The 20,940-nt window shown below is 46.7% G+C and overlaps 1 long non-coding RNA gene across 1 annotated transcript; it reads left to right on the top strand.

Moving 5' to 3' along the window:
* Positions 1–3,556: 3,556 nt before the first annotated feature.
* Positions 3,557–19,384, top strand: LOC116990431. The gene is made up of 6 exons (XR_004416545.1): positions 3,557–3,568; positions 8,201–8,210; positions 10,552–10,555; positions 16,792–16,794; positions 18,670–18,748; positions 18,967–19,384. It is a non-coding gene; the product is annotated as an uncharacterized LOC116990431 (long non-coding RNA).
* The last annotated feature ends 1,556 nt before the right edge of the window (positions 19,385–20,940 follow it).

Raw genomic sequence — 20,940 nt, forward strand, 5'->3', positions numbered from 1 at the left:
AATACGGTCATCCCCACCAAGCTCACCACTAAACTCCACAAGCTAGGCCTCAGCTCGCCGATTTGCGATTGGATCCTGAACTTTCTGACGGAGGGACAGCAGGCAGCGAGACTGGGCCCGCACCTATCCTCCACTATCACCCTGAGCACCGGCACGCCACAGGGCTGTGTACTAAGACCCATTCTCTACTCCCTCTTCACTCACGACTGTGTTCCTGCATTCGACACCAACACCATCGTTAAGTTTGCAGACGACATAACCGTGATTGGGCTGATCACCAACGGTGATGAAACAAAATACAGAGCGCACGTGCATAACCTGGTAGACTGGTGCGCACATAACAACTTGTCACTCAACACCTCCAAGACCAAGGAGATTATTATTGACTTCAGGAGGTCCCATAATGGAGAATACGCCCCAATCTCCATTTACGGGGTAAGTGTGGATAGAGTGTCCAGCTTTAAGTTTTTGGGCACTCACATTTCAGAGGAACTCACATGGTCCACCAACACCGCTGCGCTGGTCAAGAAGGCACAGCAACGACTGTTCTTCCTGAGGACATTAAAACAGACTCTTCTGCCCCAACAGCTGCTGACAACGTTCTACCGCTGCAACACAAAGAGCATAATAACGTATGGCATCTCTGTGTGGTATCTCAGCTGCACGGAGGCGGAGAGGAGAGCTCTTCAGCGCGTCGTCAACAGAGTGCAGCAGAGTGTAGTGTACCTGGACTTTCAGAAAGCATTTGATAAGGTCCCACATAGGAGATTAGTGGGCAAAATTAGGGGACATGGTATAGGGGTAGAGTGCTGACATGGATAGAGAAGTGGTTGGCAGACAGGAAACAAAGAGTAGGGATTAACGGGTCCCTTTCAGAATGGTAGGCAGTGACTACTGGGGTACCGCAAGGCTCGGTGCTGGGACAGCAGCTATTTACAATATACATCAATGATTTGGATGAAGGAATTCAAAGTAACATTAGCAAATTTGCAGATGACACAAAGCTGGGTGGCAGTGTGAACTGTAAGGAGGATGCTATGGGAATGCAGGGTGACTTGGACAGATTGGGGGAGTGGGCAGATGCATGGCAGATAAAGTTTAATGCGGATAAATGTGAGGTTATCCACTTTGGTAGCAAAAACAGGAAGGCAGATTACTATCTAAACGGCGTCAAGTTGGGAAAAGGGGAAGTACAACGTGATCTGGGGGTCCTTGTACATCAGTCTATGAAAGTAAGCATGCAAGTACAGCAGGCAGTGAAGCAAGTGAATGGCATGTTGGCCTTTATATCAAATATAGGAGCAAAGAGGTCCTTCTGCAGTTGTCCAGCCCCCTAGTGAGACCACACCTGGAGTATTGTGTGCAATTTTGGTCCCCTAATTTGAGGGGCGTGCAGCGTAGGTTTACAAGGTTAATTCCCGGGATGGCGGGACTGTCATATGCTGAGAGAATGGAGCAGCTGGGCTTCTACACTCTTGAGTTTAGAAGGATGAGAAGCGATCTCAGTGAAACATATAAGATTGTTAAGGGTTTGGACACGCTAGAGGCAGGAAACATGTTCCCGATTTTGGGGGAGTCCAGAACCAGGGGCCACAGTTTAAGAATAAGGAAGGTACACAAAATTACTGGGGAAACTCAGCGGGTGCAGCAGCATCTATGGAGCGAAGGAAATAGGCGACGTATCGGGCCGAAACCCTTCTTCAGACACACTTATTGTGAATAAGGAGTAAGCCATTTAGAACGGAGACGAGGAAACACTTTTTCTCACAGAGTGTGGTGAGTCTGTGGAATTCTCTGCCAGAGGGCAGTGGGGGCAGGTTCTCTGGATGCTTTCAAGAGAGAGCTAGATAGGGCTCCTCTTAACAATAGCGGTGTCAGGGGATATGGGGAGAAGGCAGGAACGGGTACTGATTGGGGATGATCACATTGAATGGCGGTGCTGGCTCGAACGGCCGAATGGACTACTGCTGCACCTATTGTCCATTGTCTATTGTCTATTGATTCCACTATCTTTAAGACCCTATCTAGCTCTCTTGAAAGTATCTAGTGAATCAGCCTCCACCGCCCACCGGGGCAGAGAATTCCACAGACTCACAACTCTCTGTGTGAAAAAGTGTTTCCTCATCTCTGCTCTAAAAGGCTTAACCTTTATTCTTAAACTGTGGCCCCTGGTTCTGGACTCCCCCAACATCGGGAACATGTTTCCTGCATCTAGCATGTCCAAACTCTTGATAATCTTCTGTTTGAGTAAGATCACCTCTCATCCTTCTAAATTCCAGAGTTTACTAGCTCAGCCGCTCAATTCTCTCGGCATGTGACAGTCCCGCCATCCCGGGAATTAACTTTACGAACCTGCGCTGCACTCGCTCAATAGCAAAGTCATTGAGTTCGATAGCCTGATGGTGGGATGCCAGTCCAAATCGCTTTTGTCCAAATATATTAATTTTCTAGCGAACTTAGATATAAGGTCAGATGGGCAAAGTTTAAAGGAGATGTGCAGTCGGGTTTTTTAAACCTGAGATTGGAGAGTACGTGGAACACACAGCCAGTGTTAGTGGTGGAAGAAAATATAATAGTGGCATTTAAGAGATGTTTAGATAGCCGCATGAATATACAAGGAACAGAGGGATATGGATTATGTACAGGCAGATAAGAGCTGATCTTGGCGTTATGTTCAGCTTAGTTATTTTAGTTACAAATATTCTATGAAGGAAGCAATCATTGAATTTTAATATCGATTTATATCTGTACACCTGTCTCTCCAGATGTGAACCTTAGTGTAACCATTTTCATCCAAGTGAAGTAATTGGTTAATGAGGAAAATGAAAATATTCACATTTTATCCATCACTGGTTGCATGTTGGCTCTTGGTAACCACATGTGCATAGCAACAACTTTCATCACAATAGTCAATTAGTCAATAACCATCAAAGAAAACTTTCAATAGTGATTAGTCAATAACCATAGAACATTTTCAAGAGGATTTGGTTTGAACAAACAACATATGTTTTTGTGTTGCAATTCTATACATTTGGGTCATTATAAACTTATTGTGAAAGAGGGATATCGAAAAATAAAATTTGATTTTGATGAAAAATCCTTTAGAGAAGGAGTGTTGGAGAGGGAGGCAAAAGGGGTGGAGGTGGAGAGAATAGAAGAGGGGGAGAGACGATGGGAGAGAGGAAGGGGAGGGGAGAAGAGTAGTGGAGAGGAGGGCAGTAGAGGGGGGAGAGGTGAGAGGGAAAGGGAGGGGAGGATAGAGCAGGCAAGGAGAATGGAAGAAAAGAGAAGGGATGTGGGGAGTAAATGAGGGGAGGAGGGGAAAGGCGAGGGGAGGGCAGTAGAGGAGAGGAGAGGGCAATAGCGGAGAGGGGTGGGCAGTAGAGGAGAGGGTAGCAGAGAGGATAATCTCTCACCTCCACTATATTACAATTTTCTTTGGTGCTGGATTTGAGGGGGGGGTAGAGAGAGAAGCAGGGAGGAGAGGAGAGGTGAGGGGAGTCCCTTTACATTGGGAACCTGGGGTGGAGAGTGTTGCACAGATCGGTGGCGTGTAATAAACTTTTGAGTCGGTTCACGGGCTCGTCGGCCGCCTGTATTTTCTGCGGTGAACAAGAGACCGTGTTCCACGCGTATATGGAGTGTAAAATGTTATTGCCCCTGTACCAATATCTAAAGGGGTTGTTCCTCAAGTTCTGGTTGCATTTTAGTCCCATGATTCTAGTGGTTGGACACAAGGCAGGGAGTGAGTAGAGCTGATCGGGGGGGGGGGAGGGGTGGTCGGGGGAGACCTCCCTGTTCGTTTGCTCCTGGGCCTGGCCAAGATGGCCATTCGCAGGTCCAGGCAGCGGGCGGTCGATGGCATGCTAGAGTCGGCTGCCTGCCCCTCTTCCGGGTCTACGTCCGTGCACGCGTGTCCCTGGAGAGGGAACGCGGTGTCCTTGGGGACTCTGGAGGCCTTCTGTGGGCGCTGGTCACCACGTGCGGTTGAGAGTATACTAAATAATGAATGCATCGTTGTACTATAATGATTATTGGATACATTGTAAATTCTGATTGTGTTTTTGATGTATCATGTGTTTGTGGAGGTGAGGAGAGGGGAGGAGAGGAGAGGAGTGGGGAAGGGTGAAGGGGAGAGAGGAGAGGAGGGGAGAGCAGAGGAGACAATCTCTTACCTAGTTCATATTGCAATTATCTTTGGTGCTGGTTTTGAGGGGAGGGGAGAGAGAGGGGAGGAGAGACAATGGGATAAGTGGAGAGGGGAGAAGGGGTGGAGAGGAGCGGGTAGGAGGAGAGAGGAGAGGGGAGGGGAGAATAGAGCAGAGGGGAAGGTAGGGGCAAGTGGAGAGGTGAGGAGAGGAGAAAGGAGAGGGAGAGGTAGCAGACAGGAGGGGAGGAGAGGGGAAGATAAGAGAGGAGATGTGGGGAGTAGATGATGGGAGAGGCGAAGAGAGAGAGGAGAGGAGGGGAGGAGAGGAGAGGGGAGAAGAGTGGGGAGAGGGTAGGGGTGAGGAGAGGAAAGTAAAGGAGAGGAGAAATAAGGATGCGGAGGGGAGAGGGGAGGATAGGAGGGGAGGGCAGGAGAGTTGAGTGGAGAAGGGAGGGGAGGAGAGGGGTGGGGAAGGGAGAGGGGCGGAGAGAAGAGTCGGAGAGAAGAGTGGGAGAGGGGAGAGAAGAGTGGAAAGTATAGGAGTGGAGGAGGGTGGGGTGAGGGGAGAGAAGGGAGGCGCGGGAGGCGAGGGAGGCAGAGTAGGGGAGAGGAAAGAGGAGGAGAAGGGGGCGAGGAGAGGAGAAGGGAGGTGAAGCGAGGAGAGGAGAGGGGAGGAGAGTGGAGGAAAGGGTACAAGGGAGAAAAGTGATGCGGAGAGAAGAGGGAGGATAAATTGAGAGGGAGGACGCGAGGGGGAGGAGAGGGTAGATGAGGAGAGGGTAGAGGAGAGGAGGGCATGAGGGGGGAGGCAATAGGGACGGAGGGGAGGGGGAGCAGAGAGGAGAGTACGGGAGAATGTAGACGAGGTGGGGAGAATGGAGGGGAGGAGGGTAGTGGTGAGAGGAGAGAGAAGAGGGGAGATGGGAGGGGAGGGGAGAAGGGGAGAGGAAAGTAAAGGAGAGGATGAGCGAGAAAAGCGGAGCGGAGGTGCGGGAGGAGAGAAGAGGATAGAGAGGGGGAGGAGAGGGGGCAGAGGAGGGAGGATGCGTGGAGCAGAGGGGAGGAGGGGACGATAGGGAGAGGATGGTAGGATAGGGGAGAGGAGAGTCAAGGGGAGGAGGGAAGGAGAGAAGAGGGGATATGGGAGGAAGGGGGAGAGGGAAGAGGGGAGAGGGGATGAGGGAATATTAGAGGAGATGAGGGGAGGAGAGGGGAGGAGGAGAGGGTGTGTGGAGAGGTGAGGGGAGGGGAGGATGGGGAAGAGGAGAGGTATATAAAGGAGAGGAGAAGGATGGAGCGGGCAGGAGAGGAGATGGGAGTGTTGAGGAGAGGAGAGGAGATGGGAGTGGAGAGGAGAGGAGTGGAGAGGAGAGGAGATGGGAAGGGGTGAGAGGAGATGAGAGGAAAGTAAATAAATGAGGAGCGGCGAGAGGAGAAGGAGGCAGAAGATGGAAGAGAAGATGGGAGGAGGGGAGAGGAGGTGAGGAGAGGGGAGAGGAGGGGTGAGGAGACAATTGATATGGGAGAGGAGGATCAGAAAGGGTAGGAGAGGAGTGGAGAGAGCAGGATAATAGAAGAGAGGCGGGGGAAAGAGGGCAGGGAAGAAGAGGGGAGAGGGGAGAGGAAAATAAAGGAGAAGAGAGGTTGGGGAGGGAAGAGTGGAGGAGAGGAGATCAGAAAGGATGGAAGGAGGGGGCAGAGGAGAGGAAACTAAACAAGAGGGGAGGACAGGGGAGAGGAGAGAAGAGGGGAGGGGGCGAGAGGAGGGGAGAGGGGAGATGACAGGAGAGGAGGAGAGGAGGGAGAGGGGAGGAAGGGAGAGGGAGGAGAATAAAGGAGACAATCTCTCACCCTAACATTATAATTATCTTTGGTGCTGCATTTGAGGGGAGGTGAGAGGAGAGAAGATGAGAGGAGGTGAGAGGAAATGAGAGTGGAGGAGGAGAGGAGAGAAGAGGAGTTGAGATGTGGGAAGACGAGGGGGGTAGAGGGAACGGAGTGAAGAGGAGAGCAGGAGAGGGGAGGAGGGTCGACGAGGGGAGCGAATATGTGAGGGGAGGAGGAGAGAAGAGGAGAGGGGTAGTGGGGAGAGGATCAGAGGAGAAGGGAGTAGAGAGGAGGGGATTGGAGAGATTAGGAGAGAAGAGGGGGGAGGAGAGGAGAAGAGAGAAGGGGAGAGGTGAGGAGAAGGGAGGAGGGGAAGGAAAGCAGAGGAGAGGGGAAATGTGGGGAGGTGAGGACAGGCGGGGGAGTTGATAGCAGAGTGGAGGAGGAGTGAGGAAATTGGTGGATAGGAAAGGAGAGGAGAGCAGAGGAGAGAAGAGGAGAAGGGAGGAGAGGAGAGGGGAGGAGAGGAGAAGTGAGCAGATAGGAGAAGGTAGGAGTGGAGTGGGGAGCAGAGTTGAGGATGGGGAGGATGGGAGGAGAGGAGTGGAAGGGAGGGAGAGGGGAGGAGGGGAGAGGCAGGAGAATGAGAGAAGAGCAGAGAGGGGAGAATAGGAGAGGATAGTAGGTAGGATAGTAGATGTCAAGTCTTCTAATGTTTTGCAGTTTCCCCGCTTGAAAGGGATTTAATTTATCTACCCCGAAATGATGAACTGGATTCACTCAGACCAAACACTTCTTTTCCACCTTTTATTTTCTCCTTCTTTTATTTTGGCAGATTAGTTTTTATCAGTTTAGGTCTTTATCAGTTTTGGTCTTTGACAGTTTTGGTCTTTAACAGGTGAAAAACCTTTAGACACAAAGGCAAAAAATATACACATTACTGTAACCAAATATAAATAACAGAAAATTACATGTATTTACATTCCAACTCATAGCAGCCATTTTGTTTTTTAAATAATTTTCACATTTCATTAAATGAAAAATACAAATAATGCCCACTACTGTTACCAATTTTTTAGCTGGTGTCATATGAATCTTTACTGTTTTTTAAAACATTTTATCATATTTTTTAAAGTGCAATTATTTAAACTAACACCACACATAGCATATAAGTATTAGAAATTAGCTTACATTAGCCCTTAACATATGCACTTTACATAGGCAACAAACATTATCATCACCCTGTCATCTTGGTTAACAAACACCACCAATATCAACACGTTAGCCAGACAAGTTTCTCAGCTTTTAAATGGTTAAACAGAGCCTCTGGGGCTGCAGTCTTCGACTCAGTCCATTTAGAGTTCAGTCCTTACCGGCTGCCAATCGGGTCTGTAGAAAAATCAGTCCTGCTTGCCTTTTCTGGCTCTCGCGGCAGTCTTTTCGGACAGTCTTTTTGATTTACTGCTGGATTCACTGCTCGCAAATTTATTGTCTCTCCTTCACTGGCTTCTGGTGCTCTGTGCCCTTTTGACCCCCAGGCAGAACTCGGCAGGCTGGGGTTCCGCCCACTTTAATCACTTCTCGTGATTTCAATTGTAGCATTTCTCTGCTCGCAAGTTTCTTGCATTTCAGTTTGACTTGACACCTCCCACTCGATCTTCCAATGGAACCACTTGGGAGATCGACGCTTTAAAGTCAAACTTTGAATGGGGGTTTGAACTTAGTCACCTGATGCATTTTTGTCTTGTTCTTCTACTGGAAGTAAGACAACTCCCCAGACTTTGAGTTTTATCCTCTTCTTGACGTCATCGTGTACGTGGTAGGGTCCAAAGAGGTCTACTGTTGTAAACTCAAAAGGAGCAGCAGGTTCAGTTCTTTCAGGCGGCAGATCACTCATTACTTGTTGACATTTCTTTGCTTTTGCTTTCTTGCAGATTATGCAGTGATCAACAACTTTTTGAGCAATTCTCCTTCCTTTTATGACCCAAGCCTTTTTTCTCATTTTAAGCAAGGTCCCAGCCACTCCGTCATGACTCTCCCTGTGAGCCTCCCGAGCTAGCAGCATGGACACCCAGGCATCAACGGGTAGGATGGGAACAGCAACTTTATCCTCTTCAAAGCTCTGCACTCTGCCACCACAAACCATCAGCCCAGAATCTTGGTCTTTATAGGCTACCAGTCGATCTGTTGTGGTGCTTGGGAAAGTTGTGCCCAATTGCGCAGCACAAAAAATGTCTTTTAGAGCATTTTCTCGTTCTCTTACTGTAATGACTCCTGTCAAAGAGATGGCTTCCCACTTTGGATTGTTTAGGGCTTTCCACAAGATGATACCACTTCTCCACTTGAATTTGACTGTGTAGCTCAAATACTTCTTTAAACGTGAGGCGAACACTGCGCCACACATCTCTGCTTTAACAGCGTCTCCTCTGCGGTCCAAGGGAGTTAACTTGGCCTTGGATTCCACAAGTCTGACAATTGGGCCATGGTCTGAATCCCATCTCACGTACATCACTGCCCCGTAGGTGTGCTCACTTCTGTCAGAAAAGGTGATTCCCAAGGGTTCAGTTGCGGAGCAAGAGGGAGTCAGTGCCCTGACGAACTTGACTTTTCCAAGTTGTTCGTACTCTTCAAAGAGCTTAATTGCATCCTCCCTGAGTCCATCTGAGAGTGCCATGTTCCATGTGTCTCTGACCGAACAGCTTCCCTCTTTTGCTTCTTGGAAAGCTCTGCGTACTAGAATCGCTCCCTTTTGCTTAACAGGAGCCACTATGCCGATGGGGTCATATAGCCCTGCTACCTGGCTGAGAAGCTCTCTTCTTGTTAGGGGATTTGGTGTCTGAGTTCTGATTTGCTCTTGTAGAAGGCTTTGACCAAGCCGCATCTTTTTCTTTCTCTTGGAGAAATTGATTCCCACCATAACGTGGAGCATGTCCTCTTCAACAATGTAGCCCAGACCAAGTGCCTTGTTATCATCACCATGCATTTGGTTTGGTAGGATCATGCTTTTTGTTTTGCTTTTCTTTAAAGCATTATTGTCCTCCTTCCTCCCACTTTGGCCAGACAGAACCCAAGGCTTGAGCTCAAACCCACCAGCTTTTAGGATTCGTTCCACATTTGCTGTGATGATTCTCAACTGGTCGAGGCTGTTGTGAGATGTGAGGATGTCGTCAACATAGCTGTCTTTCTGGAGTACTTGCTGCTCATCCTTGAGGTGGGTAAAAGAAGGAAGATTAGCAGTCTCCCGCATTGCCAACTGTGCAATGCACCCCCCGCAGGTTTGTCTCCGATGTTCACTCTTGTGATAGCATACTCTCCCAGCTCCTCGTCCTCGGAATCTCGCCAGAGGAATCTGTGTAAGTGTACTTCACGGTCCTCCAACCAGACTGAGTTATACATCTTCTTTATGTCTCCCAGAGCAGCATAGATTCCGCCTCTGAATCTGAGGAGGACGGCGCGAATTTGGTTGAGGACGTCTGGACCTTTCATCAGCAAATAATTTAAGCTGACTCCATTGCACTTTTGGCTGCTGTTCCACACTAGTCTCACTGGGGTTGTGACAGAGTTGGGGTTTGGAGCAATACGGTGACTCACATACCACACTGGTCCCTTCCAGTTTGCAATCATGTCTTCGGACAATTTGATTGCAGCCTTTCGGTCCACCATGTCGTGCACCTGAGCTGTGTAGGCACTTTTCCATTCAGGTTCTCTGGATAGCTGCCTCTCCGTCCTGAGAAATGTGGCTTCCACTGTCCTTTTATTATTTGGTAGAGAAGCTGGGTCTTCCAACCAAGGATAGCTGGCATGCCAATGTGGGTCTTTACTGTGACGGTCTCCTGTTACGTAGGTGAGGCCTTCCCTTACCACTTCGAGTTCTCTCTCTTCAGCAAGAGTCATTTCTTTTCCGCCTTGCTGGCAGTTTCCACAGCGGCAACCCCCGCACTTTGGCTCACATGCTGCTCCAATGCTATCCCACTTCCACCAATCCAAGAAGTCCCGATTGGCGGTTGATGTACGTGACTTCTGGACTTTGACGGCGACCTGTCCGTTTGGTGAAAGTTCCTCAGGGACTGGGGCAGTGAGCTCCTCATACTTTAAAGCAGCTGCTCTCATTGATCTTGCGAAGTGTGTTTTGGACATGTGGGCTGACATGGTAAGCTTCTCAAACAGCTCAGGATGACAACCTCCAACAGTCTTTCCCAGTGGTCCATCCCACAGAATGAGATCTCCAACAGTTCTAATCCTCTGTGGCGCTAGCTGACCTTCTCTATGGCTTATGAGCAAATGTATCTCTTTTGGTCTCACAAGTTCCTCAAGTGGGACGTCTGGAAAGAACTTTTGCAGCTGCTGTGGTGTCACATGTTTGTGAACATCTGCGATGCTGTCCAATCCATAACAAACTAACTGGTGCGACTTGAGTGTGCCCTTGGGAGTCTTCACTCGGATCTTTAGAAGGTAGCGCATTGTCTCTACGTGGACCTTCATCCCCCCAACTCCATGGACGATAAGCGTGATGTCTTCACTCCTAAGGTTCAGTCTACTCGCAGCCTTGTGAGTTATGTAGTTGGTATCTGAAGCCAAGTCAATTAATGTCCCAACCTTTTGTCCAGCATTTGCTATGACCTCCAAAAGCATCATAATCACTGGATGCTCTTGCAGTCCACCTTCCTTTAGGAGGCTTGGCTGATGCTTTGCAGTGTTGAAGGGTCTTGATGCAGTTGGAGAACACATCTCGGCATTGTTTTGCCAACTCTGGTGGAAGTTTGCTGAAAAACTCCTCTTGGTCCACTGTATATTTCTTTTTGCCTTTATCTTCCTCTGGACCAAATTTACTTCTTCTCTGATCCACACTGCTTTTCCTCATCTCATAATTGGGGCACAGATAAAAATGATGCTCAGGATTCTGTTCATCCTTGCAGATTTGATTTTTACACAGATATGCAGGTTTGCAGTATGAACCATCATCATGAACTTCAAGACACTTTTTGCATGCTCCCAACTTCTTTACTGCAGCTCTTTTCTCTGTCAGCTTTAGCCCTCGAAACTGCTTGCAGAAGTACAGCTTCCTTTTATGCTTTATGTCACCACAGACTACACAACTTGTGTGGTCCTTTTCTGACTTGGTAGACTTGGTTCTGGCATGTCTTGGTTCAGTCCGAGTTTCCTTTCTACTCGGCTCCTCGTCCCTCAGTTGCTCGAGCTGTTCGTATATGCTCTCCTGCTCTTTGAGAAATGACAAGAGACTGTCAAACCGTTTCTCTGGTGCCACACCATTCCTCTTGTCAGCTACATAAACCAGCCATTCCTTCTTAAGGGTTTCTGGAAGCTTGGTTTCAATTGATTTTGTCATCAGTGGATTTTTAATAGCGCCTGTGTCTCCGAGATCGCTCAAGTCATTAAGCGCCTTTTCCACAGCTTGAATTAATTCCACTATTTTACGTGGCTGATGTCCTCTGACAGGTGGGATTCCCTGAAGCTCCTCCACTATCTCAATAGCAATAGCTGTTTGATTTCCAAACCGGTTCTCTAGGACACGAAATATATCATCTGCAGTGTTATAACTTGTGAGGCGGAGGTCTCTTGTAATTTTGTCCTCCAGACTGTCCAGCAATTGAACCTTCTTCACCTCATTTGATCCAGTGGGTTCACCTTGCTTTTGCAGTGCTTCCCAATCCTTCCTCCATCTATAAAAGTCACGCTTGTTTCCAGTAAACTTAGGAAGGGCCGTGGGCCTCAGTCTGATGGCTGGTGAAGGATAATTGAAAGCTTTCGCCGCTTGTGCTAATCCTTCAGCGTCCTTCTTTATTCTTGCCTGTATGAAGTCAGCCTTCCTGGAAACCAGTTTGGGGACGAGAAGCTCGAGTGTTCTTAGGTGTTTCTGGAAGCTCTCTTGCTCATCCAGAGGGACCCAACGTTTCCACCGACTGTACGTCTCCTTTGCAGTGTCTACCAGTTTCTGCAGGTGGTTAAGCATGAATTCATATGCTTCTTGGTTGCTATTTGATGGTGCGGTGGCAGCAGCAAGTTCACATGCACCATCTGCTGTCTGTAGTGAGGTGGATAACTCAACATTTCCAAAGTTTGCCCATAGAGTGTCCTGGATGAGCCCTTTGACCTCTTTTAGTTTCGACTCACACTCCTTTGCAGTCTTTGCCAGGTCGGCATTTTGCTATTCAGTTAACACAGTTTCTTCATCTGCGTCCAGCTCCGCCTCCAGCTCTGCAATGAGTCCAGCCTCCACATCATCATTGGCTTCCATGACTTTTTCGGCCTCCTGCATGAGTTTGTTGAAATTGTTCCTGAGCTCCTCTTCAGACATTTCTTCATGGTTCCTAATGATGCTGTTAACAAGGCGAGAGAGAATGCCCGTTTTGCTGTTGTCCTCTACAGCTTGATCTGCTCAGCTGACTTTCCAGCAACTTCATCAGCCATGATTTATCTTGACTTAACTGTCTTTTTTCCAGGTTTCCAGATCTCCTGGCCCCGCCCGGTTTTTCACTGTTAAGTCTTCTACTGTTTCCAGATCTCCTGGTCACAGCGGTTTTTCACTGTCAAGTCTTCTAATGTTTTGCAGTTTCCCCGCTTGAAAGGGATTTAATTTATCTACCCCGAAATGATGAACTGGATTCACTCAGACCAAACACTTCTTTTCCACCTTTTATTTTCTCCTTCTTTTATTTTGGCAGATTAGTTTTTATCAGTTTAGGTCTTTATCAGTTTTGGTCTTTAACAGTTTTGGTCTTTAACAGGTGAAAAACCTTTAGACACAAAGGCAAAAAATATACACATTACTGTAACCAAATATAAATAACAGAAAATTACATGTATTTACATTCCAACTCATAGCAGCCATTTTGTTTTTTAAATAATTTTCACATTTCATTAAATGAAAAATACAAATAATGCCCACTACTGTTACCAATTTTTTAGCTGGTGTCATATGAATCTTTACTGTTTTTTAAAACATTTTATCATATTTTTTAAAGTGCAATTATTTAAACTAACACCACACATAGCATATAAGTATTAGAAATTAGCTTACATTAGCCCTTAACATATGCACTTTACATAGGCAACAAACATTATCATCACCCTGTCATCTTGGTTAACAAACACCACCAATATCAACACGTTAGCCAGACAAGTTTCTCAGCTTTTAAATGGTTAAACAGAGTCTCTGGGGCTGCAGTCTTCGACTCAGTCCATTTAGAGTTCAGTCCTTACCGGCTGCCAATCGGGTCTGTAGAAAAATCAGTCCTGCTTGCCTTTTCTGGCTATCGCGGCAGTCTTTTCGGACAGTCTTTTTGATTTACTGCTGGATTCACTGCTCGCAAATTTCTTGTCTCTCCTTCACTGGCTTCTGGTGCTCTGTGCCCTTTTGACCCCCAGGCAGAACTCGGCAGGCTGGGGTTCCGCCCACTTTAATCACTTCTCGTGATTTCAATTGTAGCATTTCTCTGCTCGCAAGTTTCTTGCATTTCAGTTTGACTTGACAGTAGAAGATAGAGGAAATGAGGAGAGAGGAGAGGAGAATGGGAGAGAAGAGCGGAGGATATAATAGGGGAGGAACGAGGAGAGTAGAGGGGAATGGTGGAGAGAATAGAGGGGGGTAGGAGAGGAGGGGAGAGGGGAGGAGAGAGGGTATAGAAGGAGAGGAGAGGAGAGGAGAGAGGAGAGGAGAGGAGAGGAGAGGAGAGGATAGAGGAGAGCGAGGACGGCACGAGGAGAGGAGAGAGAGGAGAGGAAGAGGAGAAGGAAGAGTCGGAGACGGAGAGGGCGGAGAGGAAGGCGAGAGAGGAGAGGAGAGGAGAGGGAGAGGAGGAGGAGAGGAGAGGAGAGGAGCAGGAGAGGAGAGGGGAGGAGAGGAGAGGAGATGAGAGGAGAGGAGAGGGAGAGGAGAGGAGAGGAGAGGAGAGGAGAGGAGAGGAGAGGAGAGGAGAGGAGAGGAGAGGAGAGGAGAGGAGAGGAGAGGAGAGGAGAGGAGAGGAGAGGAGAGGAGAGGAGAGGAGAGGAGAGGAGAGGAGAGGAGAGGAGAGGAGAGGAGAGGAGAGGAGAGGAGAGGAGAGGAGAGGAGAGAAGGAGCGGGAGGAGAGGAGATGAGAGGGGAGCGGAGGGTTGGGAGAGTAGAGGATATGAAGGAGGGGTTAGGGGAGGGGAGGATGGGGGGGCTGAGAGGAGAGTAAAGCGGACGGGAGGAGAGGAGAGGGGATGGTAGGGGAGATGCGAGCAAGAGAGGGGAGGGGAAGGAAAGAGGAGGGGAGGAGAGGAGGGGGGGAGTGGGGTGGTGGAGGAGGGGTGAGAGGGGAGGGGAGGAGAGGAGAGGCGATCAGAGAAGGGAGAAGAGTTGAGGATAGGGGAGGAGGGGAGAGGGGAAGGGGAGGAGAGTGGAGGAGAGGAGAGGGGAGGAGAGGGGAGGAGAGGGGAGGAGGGGAGAGAGGAGAATAATTTTAAGGTGAGGAGAAGAAAGGATGGGGGGTAGAGGACAGGGGCGGAGAAGAGAACGGAGAGGAAAGTAAAGGAGAGGAGAGAGTGAAGGGGGAGGGGAGGAGCGAGAGGAGGGATAGGGGAGGGGAGGAGAGGAGAGAGAAGAAGAGAGGAGGTGAGATGGGAGGGGAGAGGAGTGGAAATTAGGGGAGGAGAGGAGATGAGTAGAGTGGAAGGGAGAGGAGAGGAGAGGATAAGGGAGGGAAGGAGAGGGGCGTGGAAGGGAGAGGAGAGGAAAATGAAAGAGTGGAGAAGATGATGGGGAGGGGGGTGAGGAGGAGACTGGAGAGGGGTGGGGACGAGAGGAAAGGAGAGTAAGATGAGAGGAGGGGAGTAGTGTGGAGGAGAGGAGGGGAGAGGGAGTGACTGGAGGGTAAATGGGGGGATGAGAGGCTATAGGAGAGAGCAGGATAGGGGAGGTGAGAGGAGAGGAGTGGATAAGGGAAGATGAGGTGTGATGTGAGGAGAGGTGAGGAGTGAAGAGGGAAAGAGAGGAGAGGATAGGAAAGATGACAATCTCTCACCTCCATCAGATTACAATTATTTTTGTAGCTGTATTTGAGGGGAGTGAAGAAGTGAGGAGAGGGGAGTAGATGAGAGGGATGGAGTGGAGAGAGGAGGATAAGGGAAGAGAGGAGAACAGAGAAGTGGAGAGGAGGTGAGAGCAGAGGGAAGGAGAGGATGAGAAGAGACAACAGTGGAGAGGGGAGGAGGGGTCAGGAGGGGAGATGGAGAGGTTGAGGAGAGCAGAGGGGAGGAGAGTAGACTGGAGGAGGGGGCGAGGAGGAGATGGGATTAGAGGGGAGAAGAAGAGAGGAATGGGAAGAGAGGAGGGGGGAGGAGAGAGTGGAAGAAGAAGAGAGGAGAGGGGATGAGAGGAGATGGGAGTAGATGAGGTGAGGTGGGGGGAGAGGAGTGTGGAGGAGAGGAGAGTGGAGGAGAGGAAGGTAGAGAAGAGGAGAGGATGGCAGGAGATGGGAGGGGATGAGAGAGGGAGAAAGTCAAGTCAAGTCAATTTTATTTCTATAGTACATTTAAAAACAACTCTCATTGACCAAAGTGCTTTACATCAGTACATGGTGGTACATAGATCTAACAATACATAAATAAATACATACATACAGCGCTCCCTCAGAGGACCTCAGGAAAAGCTTGTGAGTAGAAATAAGTTTTAAGTCTAGACTTAAAGGAGTCGATGGAGGGGGCAGTTCTGATGAGAAAGGGGATGCTGTTCCACAGTCTTAGTGCTGCAACCGCAAAGCACGGTCGACCCTGAACTTATGCCTGGACCGCGGGATAGTCAGCAGCCCCATGTCAGCCGACCTGTGGGACCTGGAGGTAGAATGGTGGGTTAGCAGTATTGGTTGTTCTTTGCTTTCTGTCCAGGGATTCAGTGGATCCTACACTAATATTCACAAATATATTTTTATTGTTGAAAGAGTGTCAAGTGTTGCCACATTTTCCTGCATTTGCTGACAATATCAAGCTCCCTTTTAGAGTACGAACGGTGTGAGATCACTGAAATAGTGCACACTAGGCAGTGACTGCTTTTATCAGTAATTTAGTTGAGTATCCCAGTTAATAATACGATGGAAGAAATTATCATAATCATACTTTATTAGCCAAGTATATTTTGCAACATACGAGGAATTTCATTTGCCAAGCAGTCATAGCAGTAAAAAGCAACAGAACACACAAAATACACTTTAACTTTTTACATTTTAATACATTTTAAACTTTTAGATTGTGCATCTCTGACTGAAACTGTTCAACAGCTAAAGTCCACTACCTGCTGTCTTGATCTGCTGCCCACAAGCTTCTTTAAAAATATTTTTAACAGTGTTGCACCAGAAGTACTAAACATAGTAAACACTTCCCTTCAATCGGGCATTTTCCCGAAGCCTTAAAAACAGCAGTGATCAAGCCCCTATTGAAGAAGCCTAATTTGGATGCCTCAGCTATGAGCAACTACAGGCCCATATCTAATTTAGCATTTTTGGCAAAGATTATTGAAAGGGTAGTTTACCAACAAATTTACTGCTTTATGACCCAAAACAATATTTTTAATGTTTTCCAGCCGGGATTTCGGCCACATCACAGCAAGGAGACTGCACTCACTAAGGTCCTAAACGACATACATCTAAACAGTGATGCATCAAAAGCTTCAGTTTTGGTACTTCTAGATCTCAGTGCTGCTTTTGATACGGTGGACCACAACATACTGCTTGACAAACTGGAGAAGTGGGTGGGACTCTCTGGTTCTGTGCTGGACTGGTTAAAATCTTACTTGAAAGATCGGGATTATTTTGTTTCCCTTGGTAATTTTGAATCAGAACGTACAAAACTCACATGCGAGGTTCCTCAGGGCTCCATTTTGTTCAACATTTATATGCTCTCCCTAGCTCAGATCATAGAGCATTTTAACATATCATATCACACTTATGTCGATGACACACAACTATATATCGCAGTGTCACCACATGACCATAGTCGCCTACACTCACTGAGCCAGTGTGTCAAACATATCAATGAGTGGATGAATCAGAACTTCCTCCAGCTCAATGCTAATAAGACAGAAATTATTGTCTTTGGTCCCAAAAAAACAAGGCTGGAGGTGAGTGCTCAACTCGACTCAATTGCACTGAAAACCACAGACAAAGCCAGAAACCTTGGTGTAGTTATGGACTCGGATTTGAATTTTAACAGCCATATAAAGACCATTGCCAGATCTGCCTATTACCATCTAAAAAATATTGCAAGAATCAAGGGATTTCTGTCCAAAGAAGACACGGAAAAACTTGTTCATGCATATATTTTTAGTAGGTTAGATTATTGTAATGGCATCTTTACAGGTCTCAATAAAAAATCAATTAAACAACTGCAGCTTATCCAAAATGCCGCTGCCAGAGTCTTGACCAACACCAAGAAAATGGATCACATTACACCTGTCCTTAAATCTTTGCACTGGCTCCCTGTGTGTAAGAGGATAGATTTTAAAATTCTGTTACTGACCTACAAGGGACTGAATGGTCTAGGTCCAAAATACATCTCTGACCTACTTGTTGTATATGAGGCGCCTAGACTCCTCAGGTCTTCAGGGACAGGTTTACTCTGTGTTCCCAGGGACAGAACTAAAAAGGCTGAAGCAGCATTCGGTTTTTATGCTCCGCACATGTGGAACAAGCTCCCTGAACACCTGAGGTGTGCACAGACTGTAAGCGCATTTAAATCAGGCCTAAAAACACCGTTGTTTACTATAGCTTTTCCATAACCCGACATGCAGGTAATCTTAACCGTCTAATTTTAACCCTTTTATGTGCTTTTTAAAATCGTTTTATTGTTTCATTGACGTTGTTTTATTATTCATACATTCATACTTATTTTGCAATTTTTAATTATTGACTATTTTATTTTTTCTTTCCTGTAAAGCACCTTGAATTGCTGTTTGCACGAATGGTGCTATACAAATAAATTTGCCTTTGTCTTTGCCTTTAACATAAACATCCATCACAGTGACTCCTCCACATTCCTCACTGTGATGGAAGACGAAGAAAAATTAAATCTCTTGCCTTCTTTGTTCTCCAGCCGTCGGGGGCCACGAGCCTTCTGTTGATGGGGTGATCTTGGCTCCCGTAGCCCGTTGTTGGGCCTTCCGCATCGGGGCGATCAAGCCCCTGCATTGGGGGGAACCTCAACTCCCCCGCGCCGGGTGATCTGACCCCGGGTCGGGGCTGGTCGAAACCTTCTGCGACTGGAGCTTCCCGACATCGGTCTCTACCCGAGACTGTGAGCTCCTCAATGGTGAAATCTGTAAGCTGCATTTGGAGCCTCGATCCCAGGCAAGGGATCGGCTCTGATGGCAAGTCCTTCACCCCGTGGTGGGGCTCAAAGTCAGTCCCAAGCAAGGCCTCCTGCTCCATGGTGTTAGGCTGCAGAGTGACCGGAGATATGATCCGGAAAACAATCGCATCTCCTGCAAGGTACGAGATTGACAAAGTGTTCCCCCCCTCCCCCACCCCCCGCCTAAAACAAACCAGGGAACATTAACACATACTTTTAAAACTCATTTAAAAAAATTAAAAATGCAAAGACAGACATACTGTTGGTGATGCTTCTATCGTACGGCGCCCCTGGTGGAAATAATCAAGAAGTAGAAACAATTTATTTGGGTCCTTATGAATCACAGTTTGCACCAAATTTTCTCATTACAGGTCATAAAATATTTGGGAGGAGCCACTGAGGAAATAAAGTAAGACACAGTGTTGGTTAAAAGAATCAAAAGAGCAACAGGTAATTCTGTTTGTAAAAGTGAAAATCAAAATGAGTGACTCCTGTGCATGACAATAAATAAGTGAGATGAGATAATGACCTTCTGACTACCACCATGTCAATTAAATGTAATTCATAGAATATGTTGCATATTATGTAACTAACTTCCATATTTTACAGTTTAACCACATATCTGACTTGAAACATGTAATTAGGTGATTTTTGGCTTTCTTTCTAAGAAATAAGGAGAGGATAATTTACACGGAAGAAAGGGAGCTCCGTGATGACGATTACCTTTGTATGTCCAAAGTAACCAATCTATTTCTTCAGAGCAACCATATTTCATTGGGAGCATTGTAGTGATGGCACGATGCATTGGTAGCCAAGGCAATGTTGGAACAATCCAATTCAAGAGCACTGAATTGTGTTCGATCATGAACTAATTTTTCTTTTAACATTAATCAATAACGCCAACACCCTGATTTGTTCTTATTTTGTATTTTCCGTTTTAGTTGGTGAAGCCTACGAGACATTTCTCATTGAAGAATGCCCTGTGCATGACCCACCAGTCTTTATGAAGGAACGTGTCGTTTATTCCAATCACTCACATAGAGCACTCTTCCAGAGGGTCTCAGCATTGCCCGTCCAAAATTTGTAAAGTTGGTCTTGGCATCTGGAATTAAGGGAATGGTTTTTCTCAGGGGCATTCACTTGGATCCTATGAAGGAAAGATTTCAAGTGAAGAAGAAACTGCTGTCCGTGGGAATTCATTGGTAGTAAGTGACTACAATAGTTAAGGGCCTGTCCCACTGTACGAGGTAATTCAAAAGTTCTCCCGACTTCTCCCCTGATTCGAGCTTGTGTAATGTACGTAGCGGTTATGTAGGGGCTCGTACGAGTATAAAGTAACAATTTTTTTCATCACGTGTATTTTTTTACTCGTGGAGATTTTTCACAGTGTTGAAAACATGTCACGAGTTTACCAGATTTCCCGAGTACCTATCGTTACTCGTACGAGCAGCTACGTGACATCCACGAGCTCCTACGTACCCTCTATGTACATTACACGAGCTCGAATCAGGGGAGAACTCGGGAGAACTCTTGAAATACCTCGTACAGTGGGACAGGCCCTTTAATAATGGAAAATACTCAACAGGTTTGATAACATTTGTTGATGAAAGATTATCATCCTGAAATGTGAGCTGTGTTTTGTCCTACACAGATGCTGTCTGACTTGCTGGGTATCTCCTGAATTCTCCGTTTTAATTACAAATTTTTGGTAGCTGAATTATTTTGCATTTTAAAGATTGTAATCAAGTTTCTTACTAATAAAGACACAGTTCAAAGCTAACTGAAAATATTTTCTGTTAGATTCTTAATTACATGTTTCCATTTTTATTTGGTTGTCAATGTGAATAGAGACTGAAGCCTTTGTGCTCTTTGTCCCTCTCTTCTGTTCCAGTGATTCTCACTTCACTGATCAGACTGGCATTCCTCTCCCTCACCCAATCTCTGAGCTAAATCAGTTGCTCCTTCTCCTTCCCGCTCTGCTGCCCCTCTTTCACCCTGATTTCTGACGTCCTTGTTTGAGAATGCATTGAATATTTCTGACCAGTAAGAAATCATTAGAACAGTGACATTATCAAATTAAAGAACCTATTGCAACCCGACAAAGCTCCTTGAAATTGTACTAAATATTTATTATATTAGTAGAGTTTCTTTGCCATTTGATTTCATTCGCAGGAATTTTGGAGTTCTCTGATATAAAAGTGTAATTAGGTAAAACAGGTTGTGGTAGTTAGTTGAAGGCATGATACTGCAAACTGTGTAAGCCTCACATTTATTTTCTTTATCAATGTGTTTTTTTTTAACCAAATATCTTTTTATAGATCAGTAAGGCAAACAATGACTGAATACATTGATGCAAAGGATGAATCTAAATCGAACTGATGTAAGGAAAGACCAATGCTGATCATAATAATAAGCAATAACTGGGTTATTTAAAATGAGATACAAGAGAATGCAGATGCTGCAATCTAGGACTAAAAGTAAATTGCAAAAGGAACTAGCTGTCTAGCTATTCAGTATGTTGCTCAGACTAGCTAGCGATCTATCGATCCATTATGTAGCCATCTCACTAGCTACGTAGCTATCCAGTATGCAGATCAGTCTAGCGAGATATCTAACTATCCAGTAGGTAGATCAGTCTAGCT

Source organism: Amblyraja radiata, chromosome 31, assembly GCF_010909765.2.
Source record: "Amblyraja radiata isolate CabotCenter1 chromosome 31, sAmbRad1.1.pri, whole genome shotgun sequence".
In the NCBI taxonomy this organism is placed as follows: domain Eukaryota; kingdom Metazoa; phylum Chordata; class Chondrichthyes; order Rajiformes; family Rajidae; genus Amblyraja; species Amblyraja radiata.